The 27073-nt window shown below is 37.6% G+C and overlaps 1 long non-coding RNA gene across 1 annotated transcript; it reads left to right on the top strand.

Moving 5' to 3' along the window:
• Positions 1-20: 20 nt before the first annotated feature.
• On the top strand, positions 21-26464 carry LOC311608503. Its single transcript, XR_014782995.1, has 4 exons — positions 21-98; positions 21283-21399; positions 22298-22394; positions 26431-26464. It is a non-coding gene; the product is annotated as an uncharacterized lncRNA (long non-coding RNA).
• The last annotated feature ends 609 nt before the right edge of the window (positions 26465-27073 follow it).

Below are 27073 nucleotides of genomic sequence, written 5' to 3'. Positions count from 1 at the left end.
GCACCTGTTGGCAAATGGCTCTTTTGTTGCACTGGGCTGCAGCTGCTTTGTTGGACCTTCGTAAGCTAGACACAGATTTCCTGCACTTTCTTTGCATGGTTGGTCACATTTCCTTCTTGGTCATATTGGGAGTCGTACACCACTGTGTCTGTGTGGATCTTTTGAACAAGATGAGAAGAGAAATTCTTGTCCTGTGTATGAGAAGGGAGGGGGGAGCGGGGAGAGAGGAAACAGTAATTTTCCCCACCAGGATTTCTCTTTCAAGTACCCAGTGTCTTCCTTTTTACTAAATGTCTAAAGTGGTTGCTAAAATAAGAGTTTCAGAATTGGTTTTGCCACCATCTTCCCAAATAGCACCACATTTCTTTGGTGCAGCAAATCCTTTCACAGTGTGGGAATAACTGATCTTTTAAGTTTACTCTCTCAGTTTCAAGAGGTTAGTTTGTTCAGAGCTCTCCCTGGATAACCTAAAGCAGACATAACGGTGCAGTCCACCAGGCATGCGGCATCGTGAGCCTGCTTCTTGGCTTGAAGGAAATGTGAGAGTAAGAAAACATTGCAGCATAGTCTTGTTGTGGCTTGATGGGGTTTGTGAGTGCTCCTCAGCTCACCGCTTCTGATGTTCGAAATTCAGTGTGAGCTTCCATAAGTCTGTGTACTAAGGCAGATATTTACCCAGTTCTCTCAACTCACCTTTCATGCAAGCATGAAAATACAGGGAGAAAATACAACACCTACCTCTCTTGTTAACTTGAAGAACTTCCTTGGGGGATAGATAAGAGAAGCTCCCCTGGTGTTCTATGGAAGGATTTCTCCTCGTTATGCATATGAGGAGCATTCTTAGATTCCCCATAGAGATAATATACTAGTAAAACGGGTCTGTCTCATGGAGCATAGAAGGAAACTGGGCTTAACTGGCAGCCCACGATAAAAGACATATATTAGTATATATGTATATGTTACATATATTCAAAGGAGGAAGGTTAAATTCCAATTGTGTTTCTATAACAACTCCTTACTCTTCCAGAATTTTAACTTTCAACATTGAACTGCCCCAAATTACAGACCACAACTTGATCTTAAGATGAAGTTAGTATACCGCGCCTTTGGTCTTATTTACAAAAATTTAAAAAATGGGTAAGAGTCAATCATCATCATCACCAAGCTTGTGATGAATTAAGGGTTTTGTTCCCACTAAGAGGAAAAGAAAGGCTCCCCATGTGCTGGGGACAGGTCCTCCCACCAACAGAGAGGTAAGTGTGGAAGAACAGGAATTTATTCAGGAACGCACCCAGGTAAGTGGATAGGGGGCAAAGAATTTCCCAAACCTTTTAGACAGCAGCTAAACTGAACACCAGACTTAATGGAAACTGCAGGCAGAGCTTATGAGGACAAGGGTCACCACCTCAGGGAATTTTGATAACAAGCTTGATAAGATGCCAGGCTTCAGTTTTATTGTTCCTGCTCAAATGGAGATCTATCCTGTGGGCATGTTAAAGGAGCCCAAGAGGCTTTAGGCAAATAGACCTTATGGATGCCTTTCTTTTTATTATAAATACAGTGTAATGACATGCCTCATTTACCAGTTAAAGCCGTAATGGCTTATTCAGATCCATCACAGAAGGGTTACTTAGGGACTGTTGAGCAGACACATGCTTCTGCTGCCAACGAATGCATCTAGGCCTCTTGTTATACCGCACTTCACTGAGATGTGTTTCTGTGTGAGCTAAATAAGGCTGGGAGATGGAAGAAGAATTCACATCATGTATTTTTTTTTCATCTTCCCTTTATCTGTTTATTGCAATCCTATCATTGTGGTTATTTCTTTTGGAATAAACAAAGCCAAGACAACACTTATCGTTAAAAAGTGGGCTGGTTCTGGGGCCTGGAGAGATGACTCAGTCAGTAAAATGCTTGATGCTCAAGGATGAAGGCTTGACTGTGAGGGCATGGGGAGGGAAAATCTGGAAGGAGTCAGGGGAGGAAAAAGGCCTGACTATGATCAAAATGCATTGTATACATGAATGAAAAATGTATAAGGTTAATGAACTTATAAGGCTAATGTTCATTAAAAAAGAACAAGAACTTGGGCTTGGATGTTATTAGACCTAAGGCTTAGGGGTTGTGGCAGGTAAAGTCCCTGGTAGTGCTGGCTTTCCAGAATAGCTCCAGGTTCAGTGAGAGGCACTGCCTCAAAAAATTATGAGGTGGAGAGTGATAGGGGGAAGACACTTAGTGATACACGCAGACAGAGACACATAGGCACACAGACACACTGACACACCACACTGAGACCCTGACACACACACACACACACGCAGACACATAGACACACAGACACAGATAGATGGAGAGAGAAAGAGAGAGAGAGAGAGAGAGAGAGAGAGAGAGAGAGAGAGAGAGAGAGAGAGAGAGAGGAACTTTATATTTTAGAATATCTGGATGTACACAATTTTCAATTTAGACTATTTGCACTTCAACTGATGATTCTGTTCACTTGCTTTCTAGACATGTCAAATTAGGTGAGTTAAATGTTAAATTTGATATATTTACCATAGTAATTTATTCTTTTTTTAAAGGTTCAAAAGAACCACCAAAGCCCCATAGAAATGACTCCTTAACAGAACCTGAAGGGCTCCATCAGAAACTGGTGTTTTCTGTTTATCTTTGTTTTACCTCTGTTATAATTTTTTTATATTTCATTTTCACTTTAAAACAATTAATAGATATTTACTTTTTGAATCCTAAAGCCTCAGTTAACCACTCAGCCATCACAACATTATGCCATTCATTGCTAGTTGTAAGGTTTAAATCACACACTGGGTTTGAGTAGTTTGTAGTGACGTGGTGGTTATGAGAGTATGAAGTATGCATATAAATTTCTAACCATGAAGTGGGAGACCCATGTGGCTCAGAATAGTTGTTTGTGAACATTGTCATGGGTACTCACCGCATCAGAGAAAAGAGACCTTAGTCTTGTGGGATGGTGATATTTCTTTTCCACTCCGGGAAGTTTACTGGAACCATGCATTGTGGTCTGATGGGTCAAGAGATCTTCTGGAGACCAATGATGTCTGTCAATATCTCTAAGACTGATAAACCCTTCAACTTTAGTCCATGTTGCTGTTAAAACTCAAAGCTCTGGTGTTCAAACACATTACTAGCCTCATATAGCTCCTTACATATATTTTTAGTTTGATGATAGGAAGATTGCTGCTTTCCCATGCTGGGAAGCTTTCCCAAACTGCTGTATAGAATTCAATGAATAACTTTTTAATAAAAATTATTTTTTACTTAAATCAAGAACTTTGATGCTGACAGCTCATAAGATTCCAGATAAAAAATTAAAATCTAAAGCATAATATTAAAAATGAAAGCCACTATTGATTACTATCTAAATGATAGGCAGGCAGACATTTAACAGATATTGTTTTATTTAACAATTTACCCCATTTAATATTACATTGAGTAGATGCCAGTTATTCTATGTATATTATTCAAAACACATAGACAAAATTTCTTTAATTCTGCTACAGGAAAGACTATATAATTTAGAAGCCAAGGGGAACATTTTATTTGTTGCATTTTAATTTATTTTATTTTATTTTTTACAAGGAAATACTTTTTTTTTATTCATCACTCACCACAATTAAGGTGACAATCTAAGACATTAAAGTTGTTCCTGTCTGTCATCATTTTATAGAAGATAAATAAAATAACTTGACAAAGGTAAAACAATTCAGCCCAAATTAGTAGAGTCTAAAAGCAGCCTGATCTGATGTTTAACATCATCATTTATGTTTTATGTATAATTACCAATTTCCCAATAAGGTAGCAAATATGCAAGAAATTGGTAATCTGAACAAGAATTTGGAATTTCAGAGAAGAGGTAATTACTAGATTTCAATGGAGGGAGGGGCTGTTTCTCAGAGAAGGTGGGATTTAGTTTTATGATCTAGTACTGAGGACCAGAAAGGAAATAAGAATGGATTCCAAGCAATAGGTAGGTGTGATCAGTTTTAGAGTAGGGAATGAAAATAAGGATCATAGGGCCCAGTGAAGTACATTAGTGAGGCTCAAGGAAAAAATAACTATTTGAGAAAGAAAGAAAGACTGGATATTTGTTGCATTTTTAAAAAAATTAATAAAATAGATTTTAAAATAGTCTGATTGGAGCAGAGCATCACGGGCCTATGAAAAGACATGTTAGATTCATTTGTTAATTTCATATATTCTTGAAAACTAGAATAAACATAGTTGATCACTTATTTTTTGAATTAAGTATTGTACTTAATGGGTATTATAATAAATAACCTGCTCATGGAATTAAGAATGATGTGTAAATTGGTTTTAAAAAGGAAGTAGGCTTTAGCCTTTACTCTCTGAGTGATCAATATGTATTAGCATTCTGTACTCTGCAGTAAATCTTCCTTAAGAATTAAAACACACATACTCACACACACACACACACACACACACACACACACACACACACACACACACTTAAAAAAACATTTCAGTTTCCTATCTGATGATTAGATTTCATAGACTAAAGAAAGCGTCCACAGGAGGAACAAAGGAGGGAAGCAACCACCAGCCTTACCCCGCTATGATATTTATAAACCACAACATCAATCAGAATGGCACATCAACTCTAAGGGTCCAGTATGGGCATACATACCTTGGAGGTGACCATCAGCTCTCTAATTGGACTTCAGGCTCACTTGATAAGAAGGAAATTGTGACTGGTGCTAGAAACCTAGCCAACTTTACAGGGTTAATAAAGTCATGGATCTTGGAAAGAATCTACTACAGCTATGACTTAACCAGCATAATCTCTAACTACATTCTAAATATTTTTCATTATTCCCACAGATAAGTGTAGTCCTCCTTCCTCATCAATAAACATCTCTGCAGCAGAGACCACTGCAGAAAATCACAAACAATAAAAGCAATGACTTGCTAAGCCTCGTCCCAAGGGATATATTTATACAGCAACTCCCATATCTAAGTCTCAGGGAACATTGCAGAAAAGGGGCACAAAGATTGCAAATATCAGGGAGTCAGGGGTGTGATGTGAGACTGTGCCTCCTAATAATGTCAGAAGCTACATAAAATCTCACCAAACACAAGTTGAACAGGGACAGTGACAACAGGGCTGCTGACGTGAATGGGGGAAACCCCATGACACCTCATCACTATGTTATCATTATTAGAACCTTATTAAGATGTCATTTATGCATCATGCAACGCACAAATTAGTTCAAAATCCAGCAGCCCTCAGTATGTACACAAACTGTGCAAGCCTCCACCAGAACCAGTTTTAGGCACATACATATTCCATAACTGGAGTTACTGATATTATCTATTGTCCATCTTTGTCTACTCTTCTTTACCCCAAGGGGTCACTTACAGCTTTCTGTTTATATTTGGCTATTCTGAACACACATGAAAAATGTTCTCACCATCTAAGTTATAAATATGTATTCTTCAGCCAGTCTTCATCTTGCCTTCTTCCCAGTCACCTACAATTCTGGCAAACCACCATTCTGTATTATAATCCATGTGAGACAAGCTATTTTTGATTGCACTATAAGTAAGATAACATGGTATTTGTCTTTTTATCCACAGCTTATTTCAAACAGCATGATATTCTCCACCTTCAGTCATGCCCTTACAGATAATAGTGTAGTAGGGAGTTTTTGTCAGTTTGACACAAAGGAGTAATTTAAGAAAGAGGGACTCTCAATAGAGGAAATTCTACCAAGTTGACCTGTGAGCATCTTTGTGGCACATTTAAAAAAATTACTAATTGATGTAGCCTGGACCAGCATATTGTGGGCAGTGCTATTCCTAGGCATATGACCAGTATCAGATCAGTGGGCCCATGGTCATGGGATATACTGGTCAACCGTGTTCCCCACCATCTTCAAGCAGCTGGCCTGGTAGAAAGATAGAATGACCTTTCAAAGAAATAGTCACAATGCCAGTTAGGTGTCATCGGTCTGGAGCGTGGGCACAGGGTTCTCCAGGAGGTGGTGTATACATCCAATATATGGTACAGTCTCTCCTATATCCAGGATGCATAGGTTCAGGAGTCAAGGGTGCAGAAGGGAATAGTTCTACTCAATGTCACCCCTCCCAATAAGAAAACACTGCGATCCACGAACAAGGGAGAGCCCTCCATCTTCTGATGTCATCTTCAATCTCTTTCTTCAGAGATTTAAAGTTTTTTTTCCAACAAGTCCTTCACTTGCTTGCTTAGAGTTATTCCTAGATATCTTATATTGCTTGTGGTTATCATTTTTCTAATTTCTTCCTCTGCATGTTTGTCATTTGTATATAGGGAGGCTATTGACTTTTTTGAGTTAATTTTGTATCTAGCCAATTTGCTGAAGGTGTTTATCAGCTGTATGAGTTGTCTAGTGGAATTTTGAGGGTCACTTATGTACACTATCATATCATCTGCAAATAGGGATAATTTGACTTCCTCCTTTCCCATTTGGATCTGCTTCATCTCCTTTTGATGTCTTATTGCTCTGTCTAGAACTTCAAGAACTATATTGAAGAGATATGGAGAAAGTGGGCAGCCTTGTCTGGTTCCTGATTTTAAAGGAATTTCCATTTAATTTGATGTTGGCCATTGGCTTGCTGTATATAGCCTTTATTACATTTAGGTAGGTCCCTTGTATTCCTGTTCTCTCCAAAACTTTAAACCTGAATGGGTGTTCGATTTTGTCAAATACTTTTTCTGCATCTAAGGAGATGATCATGTGGATTTTTTTCTTTCAGTTTGTTTATATGGTGGGTTACATTGATGCATTTCCGTATATTAAACTATCCCTGCATGCCTGGAAGGAAGCCTATCTGGTCATGGTGAATGACGTCTTTGATATGTTCTTGTATTTGTTTTGTAAGTATTGAGTATTCTTGCATCAATGTTCATAAGAGAAATTGGTCTGAAATTCCCTTTTTTTGTTGAGTCCTTTTGGGGTTTAGATATTAACATGACTGTGGCTTCATAGAATGAATTTGTTAATGTTCCATCTATTTCTATCTTTTAGAGTAGCTTGAAGAGCATCAGTATTAGCTCTTCTTTGAAGGTCTGGTAGAATTCTGCACTGACACCATGTGGCCTTGGGCTTTTTTTTTTTTGGTTGGGAGACTATCAATGATTGCTTCTATTTCTATAGGATTAATAGGACTATTCAATTTGTTTATGTGGTCTTGATTCAATTTTGGCAAGTGAAATTGATCAACAAAATTGTACATTTCCCTTAGATTTTCAAATTTTGTGGCATATATGCCTTTAAAGTAGGATCTTATGATTCTTTGTATTTCTTCAGTGTCTGTTGTAATATCTCCCTTTTCATTTCTGATTTTGTTGATTTGGTTAGTGTCTCTCTGCCTTTTAGTTAGTTTGACTAACGGTTTGTCTATCTTATTGATTTTCTCAAAGAACCAGCTCCTGGTTTTGTTGATTCTTTGAATTGTTCTCTTTGTTTCTAATTTATTGATTTCAGCCCTGAGTTTGATTATTTCCAGATGTCTACTCCTTTGGGTGTTCTGCCTCTTTTTTTCCTAGGGCTTCCAGATGTGTCATTAGTTGCTTAGGTGGGATGTTTCCAATTTCTTTATAAAGGCACTTAGTGCTATGAATTTTCCTCTTAGCACTTCCTTCAATGTGTTCTCAAATTTGGATATGTTGTTCCTTCATTTTCATTGAATTTCAGGAAGTCCTTAATTTCTTTCTTTATTTCTTCCCTGACCCAGGTGTCATTAAGTAGAGAGTTGTTCAGTTTTCATGTGTGTGTAGGCTTTTTGTTATTTCTGTTGTTGTTGAAGTCTAGCCTTAGACCATGGTGATCTGATAGGATACAAGGCATTATTTCTATCTTCTTGTATTTTTTCTGTCATATTTTTTAAAGAATGTTTTTGTACAGATATTTGTGTTGTCCTCAATTTCTTTGTCATGTAATATCAATTATGAGAATTTCATATTTATCATATTTATGTTTTCAGATACTAAATAATGTTTCTCAAGGGACATTGCCATCTGTTCCAAAACTCATAAAGCACTTGAGTTTGTTTGTGAGATAGTTTTATTGTTTTTATTTGGAAATTCAGCAAGGCATAAGGAGACGTGATTGTGTGTTAAGTTGATAAAGAGGTGACTTGTGATGCCTATTCTTGGTTATCAACTTGACTGCATCTGGAATTAACTAAAACCAAAGTCAGTGGGTACCTCTGTGATGGATTTTTCTTAATTAAATCACTTGAAGAGGGAAGAGATCTTTTGAATTGTGAAGATCCATCTTAATCAGGGCCACACCTTCTCTTGGCAGCCTATGTAAATGGCATGAGGAAGGAAGCTTGCCTTCTTTACCTGCTTTTCCTTGCCCTCCCTGGCAAGATTATCCAGTCACAGACGTTAGAGCCCTACTTCTTTGGGATTCCAGTGCGATCCAATTCCAATGGGATTCCACATCCTGTCCTGTGAATTCTTGGACTTGAAGTTGTAGACAATCATTTTTGGACTAGCTGGACCATGGCATATAAACCATTCCAATAAATCTTACCTCGCTATATAATATTAATATAATATATTTTATTATATTTATATGTTATATAAAATATAATGTAATATATTTTAATGTATATAAATTTACATAAATACAACATTTCATTCTATCAGTTCTTTTTCTCTAGAGAATTCTGACTCAGTAAGGCTGAAAGTAGGAAAATTATTATTTTTGTGCAAAGGATACTTTGTATTCTGATGTCAGAATCAGAATGAATGATCTTTTAGTTTGCAGTGCTAAAATTGCCCCTGAACTGTCTCATCAAAGGTTATATTTCTATTGCAAAGTATCTTTTAAAGTGATTTCATGCACATTCCTGGTAACTATTGTTAGTACTTGAAATTGGCTACTGGGAAACTGAGTGAAGAGTCGCAATATTGCTTCAGATCCCAGGTTCACTTCATAGCCTTCTTGTAATTTGGAAGTCTCAGAGAGCCCTTAGGTAATGCACTACCTTTATCCTGACACTTTAGAAGTGTTATAAAAAAAAGTGTTATCAGCTGACAGTTCTTGCACAGGCTTATGTCCCAAGTACCATTATGAACTTTTTAAGATGTAGCAAGGATTTATTTTCTAGACAGTGGTTACTGAAGTAAGTAGATATATTATGTTGATGAAATGGGAAGGAAAAATCCAAAATAGTCAAGAGACCTCTATAGTCAAGGCATATGTGTCAACTTTCCAAAGAACACTTGTTGAATTGAAAGTTTAAAATAGAATCTAGTGTACATGTAAAAAGTATGATAAAGTTTTCTAAAAGGCCAAGTGAAATGTACAAGATCATGCATCAGATATAACAGGAATATGCAAATGTTGAGTTGGATTCAGAGCCAACTGGTTGATTAATCAACCAATTTTCAATAAATAATTTCTAAAAGGTGACAACTAATACATGAATATATGTTGTGGTTGTGCACTTTCAATGAACTGTTTTATAAGTCACTGCACACTTGGGAATGGGCAAGGCAAAGGACGAGGCAACTGGAAAATAATACTTTCAACACAAAGGTAGCAGCTTGCTACATGTGCTAGCTTGCATAACACGAGTTTAAATCCACAGCCAGAATACAGGAGGTTTGTTGAGGTACATGCAGAGTGACAGCAGCTCCTCTGCAGCTGTTGATTGTGTCATGACCAACTTAGAGAAAGGCCTTCAGCATTTCCCGAAAGCATCTGGGAACTGCCACTGATTCTCTTCATACCACGGGGCAGAAAATAAATGAGCCATATAGCTGAAGTAAGACTGGCAAAGCAACTTCCTGGAAGTCGGATCATTGCAGAAAAGTTCCCAAGTTCCCTCCACATTGTCTCCTTGTAACCTTGATTTTAGTCTCCTTTTTCTATGACTTTGATTTTTTTAAAAATATTTTTGTGTTTGTACTTAAATTATTTTTCTTTTCTGTTTCCTCCCTCCAAACCTTCTCATGTAACCTCCTTGTTCTTTTTAAATTCATGGCCTCTTTTTCTTTCATTGTTGATTATACATATGTATATATGTATATAGATTTATATATATTCCTAAATATATCTTTCTCAGTCAGTATAATGTAACTTGTATGTAAGTTTTAATAAATACCTTAGTGATTTACTTACTTTATCATACTTCAGTCTGGGTGTATCCACATTGTTGTAAATGACTGGATTTCCTTTTTAATTTAAACTTGACTTACAAAACCACATTCAAGCCTTATAATTTTCCCTGTGTGAATTGTTTCAATTTTATGATGATAATCATTGTTAAATGACATTTTACATTACTCTGTAGCATACCTGCTCTAGATCCATGGCTTAAAATTAGCATAGCTGGTTACTCACTGAAGAAGCTCATTATAAGAGATGAAATGTTCCAGAGATAAAGGACTCTGGTTTTGGTGGTTTGTTTGTTTGTTTGTTTGTCTGCTTATTTTGTATATAACCTACTTAAAACAGTGCTGGGTTCCAGATGTACCCATTGCATAGAGTTTCCATAGGAAACACAGTAGGCTATTAAATTCATTACTTTTTTTTTTTCATCCTGAAGGTTTGCCTTCTTATCTGACTCTTTCTCCAGCCCAAGCATCAGTAATGAGCACAATGCAGTTTAGTTTCAGTGGTAGTTTATTTGGTCGTGAGATTTAGCTCCTGTAGCTGAAAATATAGAGACTTTACTTATATAATCATTTCCCCTCTAATAATCTTTATTTCCCCTTTGTCAACCTATATTTCATCTTCAAAACCATAAAACTGAAATAAAAGAAGTAAATGTACTTTTGAATCTGAATGTACAAATTCTAGGAGCTGAGAAATGTTTTGTGCATGCCTCATGAACACAGCTGGAATATAAAACACACTGCATGGATGATAATTATATGAACCTCACTTTATTTTAAAGTGCTTCATGTAATTAAGCTGTGCAATAAAACCAAGTGATGGCAGTGTTAAAAAATAATCCATAGCCTAAGGACTACAGGGTTACTATCAGTTCCACGTGACCTAGATGAAACAGGACATTGAGATTGCTGGCTGGCTTGCCTTTCAACAGAACATGAGCAAGTCACAAACAGAGCTAAGGAGATGGCCATTCTTCATGGTAAGTCTTGCCAGAAATACAGATGTGAGCCACAATATCTCTGCTTTGTTTGAATTTGGATATGGGCAATGTTGAACATGAACATTCACACACACACACACACACACACACACACACACAACCCACATGATGTATAAGTGGAAAATAACCCAGCAAGTGTCAACTGGTGAATATGTACTGCTGGAAAGCTTGACCGTTTTTGTGCAATTTCTTTGCTTCTTTATCTCCGTGAGTGTAACAATCCCTTTACAACCCCAAGTTCCTGCAGTCTTCTTTTTAAAAGCGCTTTCAGTTAATCAGGACCCATTTTCCGCACAAGCCTGGTTTGCTTGTGCTGTCTTTTTCTCCTACAGGTAAAAGTTCCTAATTATGTGACTCATTCATAGGTTCTAACTGGAAAAGAGAGTGGTATTCAAATCCTAGCTATTGAGAGACACAAAAGCAAAAAAAAAAAAAAAAAAAAAAAAAAAAAAAAAAATTAAGAATACACTTGATACTTTTAAGGAAGCCCCCAGTATTTAAAACTTTGAATACTTCAGTCTTTAGTATTGGAATAGTGAAAGAGCTATCAATTTTGACAGCTCTGCTTCAGCTAGAAAATGAAATAATAACAATCACCTAGTTTTAGCTTTCAGGAAAAAGACTCTTATTTGTTGGTGTTAGTCAAAGTGTCAGCACAACCCAACTTTCTAATATTCTTACAAACTATTCTGACTTCCTGAAAAATATTTTAGCAATATAGCTTTTGGATATTAGTAATATTTTTAGGATTTTTATTGATTTATTTTTTTCAAACATTTTATTTTAATTTATTATAATTTATTCATATTACATCCATATGGTTATTTTCTTGAAATCATCTCCTAAGGAAAGTTATTCATATTTGTATTTTAGCATCTTCTCTGGCCCAAACAAAACAATTATGTAGATTCAAAATCTATTTTGTGGCATGCCATCTTTTTGGGGGAGCCCATTTGTCCATTGCTTCTGCCAGTGTCCTGATAGCCTTAGAACTCCTCTGTACTTCCACTTTGGATCACTGCTAAAACTAGTGGTGATCCCATTGATATCATTTCTAAAGCACCAAGTTGTAGAAAAAGATTAAAATCATATTCATCTGCTTCCTCTCTTCTGTTCAACGATTCAAAAGTATTGGTGAATTTACCCTTCATTTGGTAAGACTGATGGAACAATCTTCTAGCACTGGATCCTCACTTAGTTGGCTTTCTAGGATGGATGTGAAAGTGTTTCCCCAAAGCATATACCCTAGCTGGTGGGGACAATGGTGCAGCTTGCTATTTTAGGTAAGGGAGGTGTTCTTAATCCTCACAGAATCCTACCTGTGGGCAAGTGTGATGGATTTGTTATGGCAGCTGGTAACACTGAGTCAGAAGTTCATAATTTTATTGGTGGTTAATGAACAAGCAGGTTTTCTAATAAGAATACAAAGCGTGTTAAGGATACACTGCTTGTAACATTTGATATCATCATGTTATTTGTGCTTTAAAAAATATGGTAAATGGCTGCATATGGGTATAAATTTTGCTACCTATATACTTTATCTATGTGAGTAAAAATAAACATAGAAGAGTGGGAGTTTGGTGTTCGGAAGCCTTTGGCTCACATGTGGGAATGAGTTTGATAGGCTCCCAGAATATGCTTTCATCTCTCATATCTATTTCTTTATGGGTATGCCCATTTTCCATTGAGCATATCACATTCCATCCTTTACAAATTGGTTAGCTAATGGGCATTTCAAGTTAATCCCGATGAACAAATTGCTTAAGCCTGGTAACTCCAGAGGCTGGTGATCAATGTGTAGATGCCTATCCAGTCAGTCACAGATTCCCAGTTCTGGACTATGTGTGGATAAAGCAGTTGTATATTCTTCCATTTTGATCATAATGATAGTAAGTAAAACACTCCCTCCTCCTCTCTCTCTTTTTCCATATATATATATATATATGTGTGTATATGTATATCATATACACAATATCTAATATGTATGCAATTATATATTTCCATATATGTATGGAAATATTTAGGGTAAGCAAGTGAATTTGCAAATTTGAGCATGTCAAAATTAATGGCAAAAGTAATTAGAAATGGTCTGAATTTATAAGCTGAATTTGTGGGCTTTTATTGCAATCCTATGGTGAAGAATATCAAGGTGTCTCTTCATTAGTGGAAATAGTTATAGGAGTGTGACACAAAGGAAAGAACTAAGAGTGAACTCTGTGCTACTAAAGCAGCATTAAAACAGTGTTGCAGAGTGAATGTCTCAATCCCTAACCTGTAGTTGGATAATTCTTGTGGCCTCCTCATTGAATTAATGCCATAGACCAAATGTGTGCATCCTGGACCTCTAATGGAGCAGGGCTTGGTAGTCCTTGGGAGTTGATGAGGGGACAGCACCTGGGATAGGATTAATGTCATTATAAGAAGAGTGGTTTCAGAGTTTGGCTATTTTATCTCTCAGTTAAATGAGGGTACCAAAAATGGCCAGGATACGGGCCTTCAGCAGACACTGGGTCTGCTGGCATCGTAATCTTGGACTTCTTATATCTAGAACTCTTAGAAATCAATGTATGTTATTTGGGACATCTGGCCTGTGGCATTTTGTGGTACTAACTTGTTCTATGTTTATTTATATTGATATGATAAAATACCTTGACAAAAAGCAGCTTAAGGGAGTATAGAATTTGATTGAGTTTACAAGTCCAGGTTATAGCCTGTCATTGTGAGTAAATCAAGGCAGAAACTTCAAATTGCTTATCACATCACACCCATAGTCAAGAGCAGAAAGAAATTGAAGCATTCATGGTTACTTGCTTGCTTGCATGTGTTCAGGTTGATTACTCTACTTTTTTTTGTACATGAATCATGAATGTTTTAATATTTAATGATTTATATATAATAGTAACGATTTCATAATATAAAGCTATAAAAATCATTGGAAGACTAGACATAGCATACCTGTTTGTTTCTCATTATATAGGTAAGAAAATAAAGCAAACTCAAAGGCTGCATATTCTCGCATCAATTAACTTATCCCCCACAGACATACTCACAGGCCAAACCAATGTAGATAGCCCTGTATTGAGATATTTTTCTCCCAGATTCTAAGGCTGAGTCAAGTTGAAAAAAAAACTAACCCTTACACAGCCTGAGTAGAGGAATATATGAAATTATTTCAGAGTCATAACATAGTATTCTTGGGGTTGTTATAGAAAAACACTATAAACTTGGTGGAGCTCAAACACCAGAACTGTATTCTCTCACCTTCATGAGGCCATCATATGACATTCTTATGTTTCCAGAGCTGCGCCTCAGATAAAGGTTCTTGCACATATTCCATTCATGGCATCTTCTAGTTTCTAGTGGCTGTGGAGATTTGAAGGGTGCATTATTAGTGGCCCATTATATTCACTCTCTCTTGATGGACACTGGGTACTGGTTATATTGAAATTCACCAAATAAAATGTTTTAAGGAGAAAGATAAATGTTTAGAATGTAGTTTTTCAAGCCACAGTTTTCTAATTATTTATGAATAGCTAGAGGTGTTCAGACTCATTTAAGATATTCTGACTCCCCATCAGTTTGCTCTTATTGCTCTATTCTTCTGATGTTCAATGATTTTAAAAATTCAATCCAAACTTCAGTTAACTCATACCGGGAAACACGTAGGTATTGCATTTTGTTTAAGTTCTTTAATAAGCATTATCTTGTTTAATCTTCACAGCAAACAGAGGCCATTAGAGGTTAAGTGATCAGATTCCCTTGGAGTCCATATTTTAGTTAGAAATTCAATACTTTTGTCTATTCTCTTACAAGATAATCCTGGAAAGGTATCATTTGGCAAGACAGAAGGAAGGCACATGTTAAGCCATTGGTGGCTGTGGCTAAAATAGCTAGTTGATGACTTAATATGACTGACCTCATAGCTCTTGAGAGCAGAGATATGCCTTGGAAAGGCTAGTAACCCTCACAAAAGCAATCATATTCTTGAGTCTGGCCTTGTATGTGAGGTCACAAGTGGCTTCAAATGTCTGGGACCAGCTAAGGATAAGAGGCTGAGGGACTCACTACAAAAAGATTCCTCAATCAGAGATGCTCCCAAGAGAACATAGTATGTTGGGGGTGGTGGTGGTGGTAAACAACTGGGTGGCCAGTTGCCTGTAGTATGTGCCAAACTCAGGATTTGTGTTTCTGGGAACCAGTTCCAGCTGGTAGTCATATAGGATGGAGCCCACCCTGCAGAGGTGAAACAGGTGGGGACCAGATTGAGTGGGTAGTACAATGCAGGGGCCAGCTTGAGTAGCAGGAAAGGATGTCATGAACTCAATTATGAATGGAGAGCAGCCAAATGTCAAAGTGTGAGGAGTTCGTGGCTGTGGACATGGGTCTACTGTTGTTCATAGATAAGCAGCTGGCCATGGAAGGTATAGAAACTGCCACCTTTTTTTACCTTGTTTCTCATTCCTCTGTCACAGCAGAAATTCCACAATCCACAGTCTTCTAAACTAACTTTATTATTATGAGAGCCATGGGATTAGACTTTAGAACATAGTTACCATTTACGTTTCATATGATCTCAGTATTCTTGGTTCATATAATGTAAATGTTTTCACATTTCATCCCCTTTCTCACAGAGAGATTCAAGCATCAGTAAAACAGTATAGAAATGACTTCCTTGGAAAGAATTGCTGTGTAGTATAAACAACCCTGGGAAGCAGTTGAATGGCATAGAATATCAAATTTTCAAAGCATGAAAAGCCACTAATTAGTTTTGGCAAAATGAGAAGGCAAGAGAAAGCCCATTCTTCATAAGAATAACTTGTCCCCCCATCACACTTTCTATTATGCATTTGCTCATTATTCCAGTACTTTGATCAGAGATTTTGGTATGATAGTTTTTGCTGCTGCATTTCTACCCATCTACAATTCTCTCTCTTCTTAGCTCCAGTTCTGTCTTCATCCCCAACTGAATTCTATCTTCTAAATTAAAAACCTAATACTTATGATGTCTTGGTGATTCTACAATTCTGAATGTAAATCAACATCTATTATATCTCATCTCTATCAACTTAAAACATCTATCTACACCTAAAAACTTCTTAACCCAAACAACTAAGACTAATTGTAAAACTAAACTATCTGGTCTTCAACTCCATCAGAGACTTGAGAAGGCATAAAAAACGGAATAAAATTAATTATCTGAGTATACAGGGAGTGCAGGTTAGCAACTTCCCAAATAAAAGATGACAGAGATAGTTTAATACCTGAAGAGTTACCCAAAACTCTCTATAAGGTTGGAGCATCATCTTCAGCCTTCTGGCCCAATATATCCGACAGACATACTTGTGAGGCAGTCTCTTGAGGAGTTGCTTACTCTGTTTTGGCAGAGTTTGGCAGTTGACTGCCTGCATCCAAGCTTGTCCATTTTTAGGCAGAATTCTGTCTGTGGTAGAAAAAAGGACATTTTGCTCAGTGGTTTGTTTGCAACATTTGAAGCCATCTCCATAAGGAAGTTCTTAATGCTCATAATCCTCTTTGAGGTAGGCTGGGTATTGCCAGGAGTTAACCTGTCTTATTGTCAATGAATCTTTAAAATAATAAAACACATCTTAGGATGTGTGATGTTAGATATTTTTGATTCATTTGTTTCCTCTCGTACCCTAAGATCCTGTATCATTGCCTGGAAAATCAGAGGCACCAAGTGAATACTTGCTGATGAGAAAATGAATGAGTCAAAGAATTAAACAAATAAGTCAAGTGACAAATTTATAAATCCCAGAATTCTCTCTGTGTGGCAGATGCTTCATTTGCGAGTAAAGATCATTTATACTTGAATTAGTAAGATTTGAACAGTCCTGGCTATGCCTATTTTGGCATATGGGCAAGTCAGTAACATTTGTGGATAAAGTCTGTAATTAGGAATAAGTACTAAATAAAATGCATTTATGATATCAAAGCAAAGTATGACATACGCATCAGCTGCGGGGCAGACACACTGAAGAGTAGTAGTTCTTTACAGCAACGAAGCCTTAAGGACAGAAATTTGTAATTAAAGCTGAAGTGAAGTTATCCCTCCCTGTTAATCACTCCTTCTTTTGTCCAACTGATGGGCGGCAGATGGAGGCGAGGCATGGTGTGGCCAGAGCTCCACTTTATGGCACAATTGTGACAAACACGATTTCCCTTCTATCTGTGCACTGACATTCAGAAGCACATTTGTCTGCTTTCTTTACACATGGAAATTGTTCCTCCCTTTCTTTCTATTTCAGTTAGACTGATTAAAAGAAAGTATTTAATGTAGATGGAATGCATGTGAATGCTTAAGCACTCACCGAACACCATGTGCACAATAATGCGAAGGGTACATGTTTCCAACATCAAAGAGTGTACAAGAGACAGAAGGTTAACTACAGTCTGCTTTTAAAAGTAAAAGTTTTTGTAGTACAAGAAGCTTAATGTTACGTCTCACAAAATTTGCCCCATCCCCTCATTTTTACAAAGACAAATTAACAGCAAAGAGAGTGAGCAAATAATGCATTTCAGAATCCATTTTCAATGCACAGACAATTTGCTTAGTCTGTGCAAGGCCCTGGGTTCATATTCAACTACACCCTCCCCCATGCCTTACATGTCCAAATATGTACACACACACAGAACTTCCCCCAAAAGGTAGAGAAAAACTAGGAGAGAGAGAGAGGAAGAGAGAGAGAGAGGGAGAGGGAGAGAGAGAGAGAGAGAGAGAGAGAGAGAGGGAGAGAAGAGGGGAGAGAGAGAAGCAGAGACAGAGAGACAGACATACACCACAGAGACAGAGACAGAGGCATAGAGATGAGACAAAAGAGAGATAGAAATAGAGAGACAAAGACACAGAGAGAATAAGACAATTTTCTTCAAGAAACATACCATTTTCATTATTTTTCTTATAAAATTATGAAACTAGATGAGCATACATCACAGAAATGGTCTTGTAATTGTAGATTTGGGTGGTAACTGCACATAAGGAGAGGCCCATATAAAGTAGATTAATACCCCTGCAGGAAGATGTATGAAACCTGTTTACATCCTCTGCCCTCCCCCACAGGAAGGACAAGAGTAACCAGCTGCAAGCCAGGGTGAATGCACTGCCAAATAGCAGAAGGGCCAACACCTGAACTGCAGGCCTTTATTCTTCCAAATTGGAAAATACAGTTCTTTGTTCTAAGCCACCCAGCTCATAGTATTAAAGCTGCTCCAACTAAAACAGAGTCACTGCAATCCATAGCAGTAAAGATACAACAAATGAAAGAAAAGTTATTTTACTATGAACTTAAGTGATATTTCTTTCTGGAGAACATTTAGGCACTTCATAAATGCTTCTCTGTTACTTTCTTCTATAGAATCTTATTTCCTTTAGCACGTCAACCATCAGCCAATCAGTCCATCTTCCCATCATCTGAGTAACTTGTTTCTTATCTATTGTTTATTTTCTAAGATCCCAAAACTTTTATACACTTTTTTTTTTTACTGTTTTGAACTTTGTATTTTTAAAAATCTATTCACTTTACATCCTGATAGTAGCCACCTCCCTTGTTGCCTTGTAGTTCCGCCCTTCCTCCCTCATCCCCCCTTCCCCCTCCCTCCTCTATCATCTGACCTCAGCTTGTCAGGTCTCATTTAGACTGTTCTTTCTCTGTGGCCTGGCCACCTGCCATGGGAAATTAATCAACTAGTGCGCCCCAGAGTCCCTGTCAGAAGTAGTCCTTACTCCCCATATTATGGTACCCACAAGGAGACTGTGCTGCCTATTGACTACACCTGAGCAGAGGGTCTAGGTCCTCACCGTGGATGGTCCTTGGTTGATGCATCAGTTTCTGCAGCACCACCTCCCCTCTTAGCCCAGATTTGTTGGTTCTATTGGTCTCCTTGTGGGGCTCATGATCCCTCCAGGTCTTTCTAACCCCCAAGTCTTCTATAAGACTCCCTGTGCTCCACCCCAAAGTTTGACTGTGAATCTCAGTATCTGCTTGGATCCCCTGCTGGGTGGAGCCTTTCTCTGACCTCTATGGTAGCTCCCTTCCTGTTCCTTCACTTCAACTGCTTCCTGTGTCAGATTCTATTTGCCCTTCTGAATGAGAATTAAGCATTCTCCCTAGGGTCTTCCTTGTTATTTGGCTTCTTTAGGTCTGTGTATTGTAGTATGGTTTTTCTGTATTATTTGGCTAATATCCACTTATAGTGAATATATATCATGCATGTCTTTCTGGGTGTGTGTTACCTCACTCAGGATGATTATTTCTAGTTCCAACCATTTGTCTGAAATTTTCCAGATTTTCTTGTTTTTAATAGCTGAGCAGTATTCCACTGTGTAAATGTACCACAGTTTCTTTATCCATTCTTCAGTTGAGGGAAATATAGGTTGTTTCCAGATTCTGGCTATTATGAAGAAAGCTGCGATGAACATTGTTGAGTAAATGTCCTTGTTGTATGATAGAGCATATTTTGGGTATATGTCCTGGAGTGGTTTAGCTGCATCTTGAGGCAGGACTGTTCCTAATTTTCTAAGAAATTGCCACATTGCTTTCCAAAGTAGTTGTACAAGTTTGCACTCTCACAAGCAATGGAAGAGTGTTCCCCTTTTGCACAGCATGTGCTGTCACTTGAGTTTTTGATCTTAGCCATTCTGACATGTGTAAAATGGAATGTCAGAGACATTTTGATTTGCATTTCCCTGATGACTAGGGCATTTCTTTACGTGTTTCTCAGCCACTCGATATTCCTCTATTGAAGATTCTCTGTTTAGTTCTGTACCCCATTTTTAATTAGGTTATTTGGTTCGGTGGTGTTTAATTTCTTGAGTTCTTTATATAGTTTAGATATTGGCCCTTAGTCAGATGCAGCGTTGCTGAAGATCTTTTCCCAATCTGTAGGCTGTCATTTTGTTCTGTTGCCAGTGTCCTTTGCCTTAAAGAAGCCTTTTCAGTTTCACGAGGTCTCATTTATTAATTTTTGATCTTAAAGCCTGAGCTGTTGGTGTTCTGTTCCGGAAGTTGTCTCCTGTGCCAGTAAATCCAATACTCTTCCCCACTTTTTCTTCTAGCAGATTTATTGTGCCTGGTTTTATGTTGAGGTCTTTAATCTACTTGGACTTGAGTTATGTACAGGGTGACAAATAAGTGTCTATTTGCATTTTCTACATGTAGATATCCAGTTAGACCAGCACCATTTATTGAAGATGCTATCTTTTTTCTATTGTATGGTTTTGACTTTGTCAAAAATCAACTGTTTATAGGTGTGCGCTTGTTTTTGGGTCTTCAATTCAATTCCATTGATCCACCTGTCTGTTTCTATGCCAGTACCATGCCATTTTTATTACTGTTTTCTTTTTGTAGTACAGCTTGAGATTGGGGATGGAGATACCTTCAGAAGATATTTTATTGTATAGGATTGTCTTAGCTATTCTGGGCTTCTTGTTTTTCCATATGACGTTGAGAATTGTTCTTTCAAAGCCTGTAAAGAATTGTGTTGGCATTTTGATGGGAATTGCATTGAATCTATAGATTGCTTTTGGTAATATGGCCATTTTCCTATGTATACATGAGCATGGGGGAATCTCTTCATCTGCTGATATCTTCCTCAATTTCTTCCTTCAGAGACTTGGAGGTGGTTTTTTTTTTTTTTTCATATAAATCTTTCACTTCCTTGGTTAGAGTTACACCAAGGTACTTTATGAATTTTGTGGCTGTTGTAATGGGTGCTGTTTCCCTAATCTCTCTCTCAGCTTGTTTTTCTTTTGTATTAATGAGGGGTACTGATATTTTTTGAGTTGATTTTGTATCCAGCCACTTTCCTGAAGGTGTTATCAGCTGTAGGAGTTTTTGGTAGAATGTTCGAGGTTATTTATGTATACTATCATATCATCTGGAAATAGTGATACTTTGATGTTTTCCTTTCTAGTTTGATCAGAAACTTTTGTTGTTTATTATTTTACCTGTATTACATAGATATGACTATTGAATAATATTTCCAATAATTATTTATTGTATACTGCTGCACAAAATGTTTCAAAGGTATTTGTTTACCACAGATATGTGTAACTAAGTTTGTAGTACAGATGTATTTTTTTTTATCATTTAGGATTGATAACTGACATGTCTCATCTTGACATATTATGACAAACAAGTAGCTTCTATAAATTCAGTATCCGGCTTTATTCCTTAGACTTGTTTGGCTTAGAACCACACAGAGAAATCTGTGAGTATGGATGAGCATGTTATGTTTCCCATTAATACTTTCTGTGCCATTTTCTTACTTACTAAGGTTTTGTTCTTTATAATTTCTTCTCTAAAATTTACAAAAAAGGCAAGAAGTCAGTTTCTCATGTGCATGTAAGACTCAATAGTGCCTTTCCCTAAAGACCCAAGTATATTTATAGAGACATCAGCTCTAAATATAATGTATGGTCATAATTCATAACTAAGTCATAGTCTAGGCATGTGTTCAACTGAGTTAGCAGGGAGGGACTGGTAGGAATTTCTACTGTAAATTACAGCATAGAATCACTCTACTTGTAGTCAGACATTTGGTAACATGTCCGACCTTGATTGAGTCTCTTATAATCCAAATTAAGCTCTTCTGTATCTACTTAAAGTTCTTTTAGAAACACAAGAACAAAATGACTTCCATGGAGAGTAGAAGTATGTGAATCAAAACAAACATTTTGGAATTTTAATCGAAATAATTCCTGTTCATTTTCTTATGCAAAGGAAACAATTCAGAATATGTTGTATACATTAGACAAGTTTTAAGGCTATTTTATCTATCTATAAATCTACCTAAAACTCCGTGTGCCTGCCTGTTTATTTCTGCCTGTCTGGAACATGAAGTCTCTCCTATTTTAGCAGGAATGTCAAGTGGGCTCCCTTTGTACTGTGGCAAAGGGGAAGACACGCTCCTGGTTCCCTGGCTGAATTAGGTGCTCAGCACCCAAGCCCAGGCCTTTGACTGTTGTAATTAACTAAAGACTTTAAGTTAGTGGTAAACAGGTAGTGAAGTCACAAGATGCAGCAGTGCAAATGAGGATGCTCATTACAGTCACGTTGGTTCTGGGATGTAAAAATATTAATTGTTGTCTCCTTTTTAAATCCTACAGCTTCTGACAGTGCTCTCCGGCCTTCTTGTGAATGATGTGAGATACTGGGCATCTGTAATAGGCAGCTGCTAAGATGCCCCCAATGCGTCCTGCCTTGGTGAGTCCTGTCTCCGTGCGTGTTCCCTTCTCCTAGTACCTATGCTGGACTCACTCCCTTAGTTCTAACAAACAGAAAATGACGAAGTGATCAAGCATTGATTTTGATATTAGGGTGAAAAGAGAGAGTGTGGCTTCATGAACTCTTTGGTGTGTTCTTTCTGAACCCTTGGAGGAAAATCAGCTGATGTTTTGTAATTTTATAAAGATGCCCATGTGATAAGGAGCTAAATTGGCCTTAGCAATGAAACCCTGAGGTTTGCAAACATTCATGTTACTGAGATAGAAGTGAGATCCCCCTTCTAGCTGAGCCCTGAAATGACTCCTGATCTAGTCCAAACCTTGACTATAATTTTATGATAAGACCTTCAGACAAACCCCCAAGTTAAGTCATTCTAGGCTCCTGACTCAAAGGCTGTGATAAAAGAGAACACATTTCTGTTTTAATAATAAGTTTTGCATAGTTGATTACACAGAATTATGGGGCCAATTCAAAGTTCATTCAGAAAGCCTTTTTAGTTTAGTAAAATATAATAGCTTTCTGTTGTTTGTAATCTGCAACATAGACATTTTTCAAGTAGAAATGAAAAGCATTAGATATGGTAGGATTAGGAAGCTACAATCACCATAATACCTAAACCATACAAAGATTCAACAAAGAAAGAATTTCAGACCAATTTCACTCATGAAAATTGATGCTAAAATACTCAATAAAATACTCACAAACCAAATCCAAGAGCACATCAAATATATCACCAACCATGATAAAGTAGGCTTCATCTCAACAATGTGGTGATGTAGGAATAGTGCATCATATGAAAATATATCAGTGAAATTCTCCATGTAAACAAACTGAAAGAAAAAGTATCTCATCATTATCTCATTATTAAAAAAAAACCTTTGACAGAATTCAACACTCCTTCATGATGAAAGTCTTGGAGAGATCAGGGTCATATCTACACAAATAAAGGCTATATTCATCAAGCTGATAGCCAACATCAAATTACATAGAGAGAAACTCAAAACAATTCTACTGAAATCAGGGACAGGACAAGGCTGCCCATCCTCTCCATATCTGTTCAATATAGCATTTGAAGTTCCAGCTAGAGCAATAAGACAACTAAAGGAGATCAAGGGGAATACAAATTGGAAAGGAAGAAGTCAATGCCTTACTATTTACAGATGATATGATGCTATACATAAGTGACCTCCAGAATTCCACCAGAGAACTACAGCAAATAAACAGCTTCAGCAAAGTGGCTTTTTAAAAAACCAGTAGCCTTCCTGTATACAGATAATAAGTGTGCTGAGACTGGAATTAGGGAAACTACCCTAAACAATAGCCACAAGTAATATTAAGTATCTTGTAAATCAGACTTAGCTAGTCAAAGACCTGTGTGGCATGAGCTTCAAGTCTCTGAAGAAATAATTGAAGAAGATCTTAGAATATGGAAAGATCTCCTGTGCTCATGGATTAATAGCATTAATATAGTAAAAGTGGCCACCTTACCAAAAGTAATCTATAGATTCAGTGCAATCCCCTTCAAACTACAAACACAATTCGTTACAGAATCTGAAAGGACAAATTGTAAACTTCATATGGAATAACAAAAATCCCAGAATAGCTAAGACAATCATATACAATAAAAGAACTTCTGATAGTATATTCATGTCTGACTTCAAGCTATACTACAGAGCAGTAGTAATAAAAACTGCATTGTGTTGACATAAATAGACTGGTTGATCAGTGGATTCATATTGAAAACCCAGAAACAAAACCACACACCCCCCATACAGTTGATTTTTGACAAAGAACTCAAAACCTTACAATGAAAAAAAAAGTATCTTCAACAGATAGTGCTGGTCGAACTGGATGTCTACATGTAGAAAAATGCCAATAGATCCATATCTATCACCCTGCACAAAACTCAAGTCCAACTGGATCAAAGATCTTAACATAAAACCAGATACACGAAGTCTATTAGAAGAGAAAGTGGTCGTAGGAGACAACTTCCTGAACAGAACTCTAACATCTCAGGCTCTAAGACCAACAATTAATAAATGAGACCTCATAAAGCTGAAAATCTTCTGTAAGGCAAAGGACACTGTCAATAGAATGGGATGGCAGCCTATAGATTGGGAAAAGATCTTCACCAATTTTACATCTTACAAAGGGCTAATATCCAACATATATAAAGAACTCAAAACATGAAATACCAACCAACAAAATAACCCAATTATAAAAATGGGGCTCAGAGCTAAACAGAATTTTCAACAGATGAATCACAAATTACTGAGAATCACTTAAGGAAATTCTCAACATCTTTAGTCATCAGAGAAAGGCAAATCCAAATAACTCTGAGACACCATTAGAATGGCTAAGATCAAAATTTCAAGTAAGAGCACATGTTGGAGAGAATGTGGAGAAAGGTGAATACTCTTCCATTGCTGACGGGAGTGCAAATTTGTACAACCACTTTGGAAATAAAACTTTTGATTTTTCAGGAAATTGGGAATAGCTCTACTCAAGACTCAGCTATACCACTCCTGGGCATATACCCAAAAGATGCTCCACCATGCAACAATGACACTTGCTGAGCTGTCTTCATTAAAGCCTTATTCATAATAGCCAGAATCAGGAAACAATCTAGATGTCCCTCAACAAAAGAATGGATAAAGAAACTGTGCTACACCTACACAATGGGACACTACTCACCTATTAAGAGTAAGGCAAGGGCACTTTGCCAAGGGGATGTGATTGACCTATGGGGCCCAGAGTCCATACCAGAAGTAGTCCCTTGATAGGCTGAGGTCAGATGTTAGGGGAGGGAGAGAGAGGGTATGAGGGAGGAATGGTGGGATAAGAAGACAACAAAGGAGGGGGCTACAATTGGGATATAAAGCAAATGAATTAAAAACCTAAAATAAATAAAAAAAAAAAACAAAAAAGCAAGGAAATCATGAAATTTGCAGGTAAATGTATACAACCAAAAGATCATCCTGAGTGAGATAACCCAGACATGGAAAGACACACATGGTATGTACTCACTTATAAGTGGATTTTAGCGATGTAGTACAGGATAAACATGCTACAATGCACCGACTTAAAGAGGATAAGTAACAAGGAGGATCCAAGGGAGGATGTTTAAATTACACTCAGAAGAGGAAATAGAATAGACAGAGATAGGGTTGAAGAGAAGGAACAAAGTAGGAAGGGAGCACAGAGAGATATGAGGATGATCAGACCTGGGGAGAGTGCGGGTGGGATGACAGAAGGCTTGTAGAGAAAAGAGAAACTGCAGGTGGGGCAGCTCTCTGACAAGCTGGAGACCTAAGTCAGGGTGGGCTTCTGGGAGGATATGAGGGAGACTCTAGCAGAGACTCCTATTAGTCAGGGCCATGGAGACTGAAGAGAAAGAACACCCTCTAACTAGACAAGACTCCTAGTAGAGGGAGAGGAACACCAACACACCTACAAAAACTTTGATTCAAAACTTACCCTGCCTACAAAACATGCAGGGATAAATGGACAACAGATAGAATAGATATTGAGAGAAGGTCCAACCAGTGCCTATCCCAGCTCCAAGACCCACCCCATGGGAGAGAGCAAACCCCTGATACTATTAACCATACACTCCTATGCTTGCAGACAGGAGCCTAGCAGATTTGTCTTCTGAGAGGTGCCACCTAGAAGCAGTTTGAAACAGATGCTGAGACTCACAGCCAAACATTGGGTGATATATATAGGGAATCTTGTGGAAAAGTTGTGTGTGTGTGAGAGAAAAGGACCTGGAGGTGACAGGAGCTCCATCAGAAGACCAACAGAACCAATGCATCAGGACCCAGAAGGCCTAGCTGAGAATGAAGCACTAACCAAAGACCATATATGGACTGGACCTAGGCTCCTTACACAGATGTAGTCCATGGGCAGTTCAGGTGTCCTGTGGTTCTCTAGTAAGGGGAGTGGGGACTGTCTCTGACATGGACTTTCTTGCCAGATTTTTGATCACTTCCTCTTGGTGCGTCTGCTTTGCCAGGCGACTAGAGAAGAGGATAAACTCAGTTGATGTGACTTGATGAGCTGGGATGGGTGAGTGGGTGGGGGGCTCACCCTTCAGAGGAATAGGGGATGAGGGGTGAGGGGAGTGGGAGGGAGGGTGGGACTTGGAGGAGAGGCATGATGGAGTCTATGACCAGGATGTGAAGTGAATAAATAAATAAATAAACAAACAAAAATAAAATACAGGGTAAGGAACAATTGAGGAAGACAATGTCAGGCTCTGGCCACCACACACATCTGCACACATACAGTCAAGTTCAGAAACACATACACAGTCATATACATAAACATAAATCTCACACAAACACACATACACACACCATTAAAAATAAAGCTTTGGGAAATCCCTTCTAATGTGTTTGGAAAATAATGGAGGTATTTAGAATTTATGGGGGATTGATTTCTTCTAACAGAAGACGGATAATGGAAGAATGGCGAATTGTGAATAATTAATCTCACATCAAAGACGAATGTTTTATGAACTTTGCAAATACTAACTTCAGCAGATAGTTTGGGAAGAGTAAGAGAACTAATGGAATGCATGAGTAGGGACATGGTGTATGGATAGCAGAATAGTCAAAATACATGATATATTTGAATGAAAGTGTCATGTAACCCAT

The sequence above is a fragment of the Acomys minous genome (genome assembly GCF_964271855.1).
Source record: "Acomys minous genome assembly, chromosome: 11".
Taxonomy (NCBI): Eukaryota; Metazoa; Chordata; class Mammalia; order Rodentia; family Muridae; genus Acomys; species Acomys minous.
This window is presented reverse-complemented; position numbering and strand designations above follow the sequence as displayed.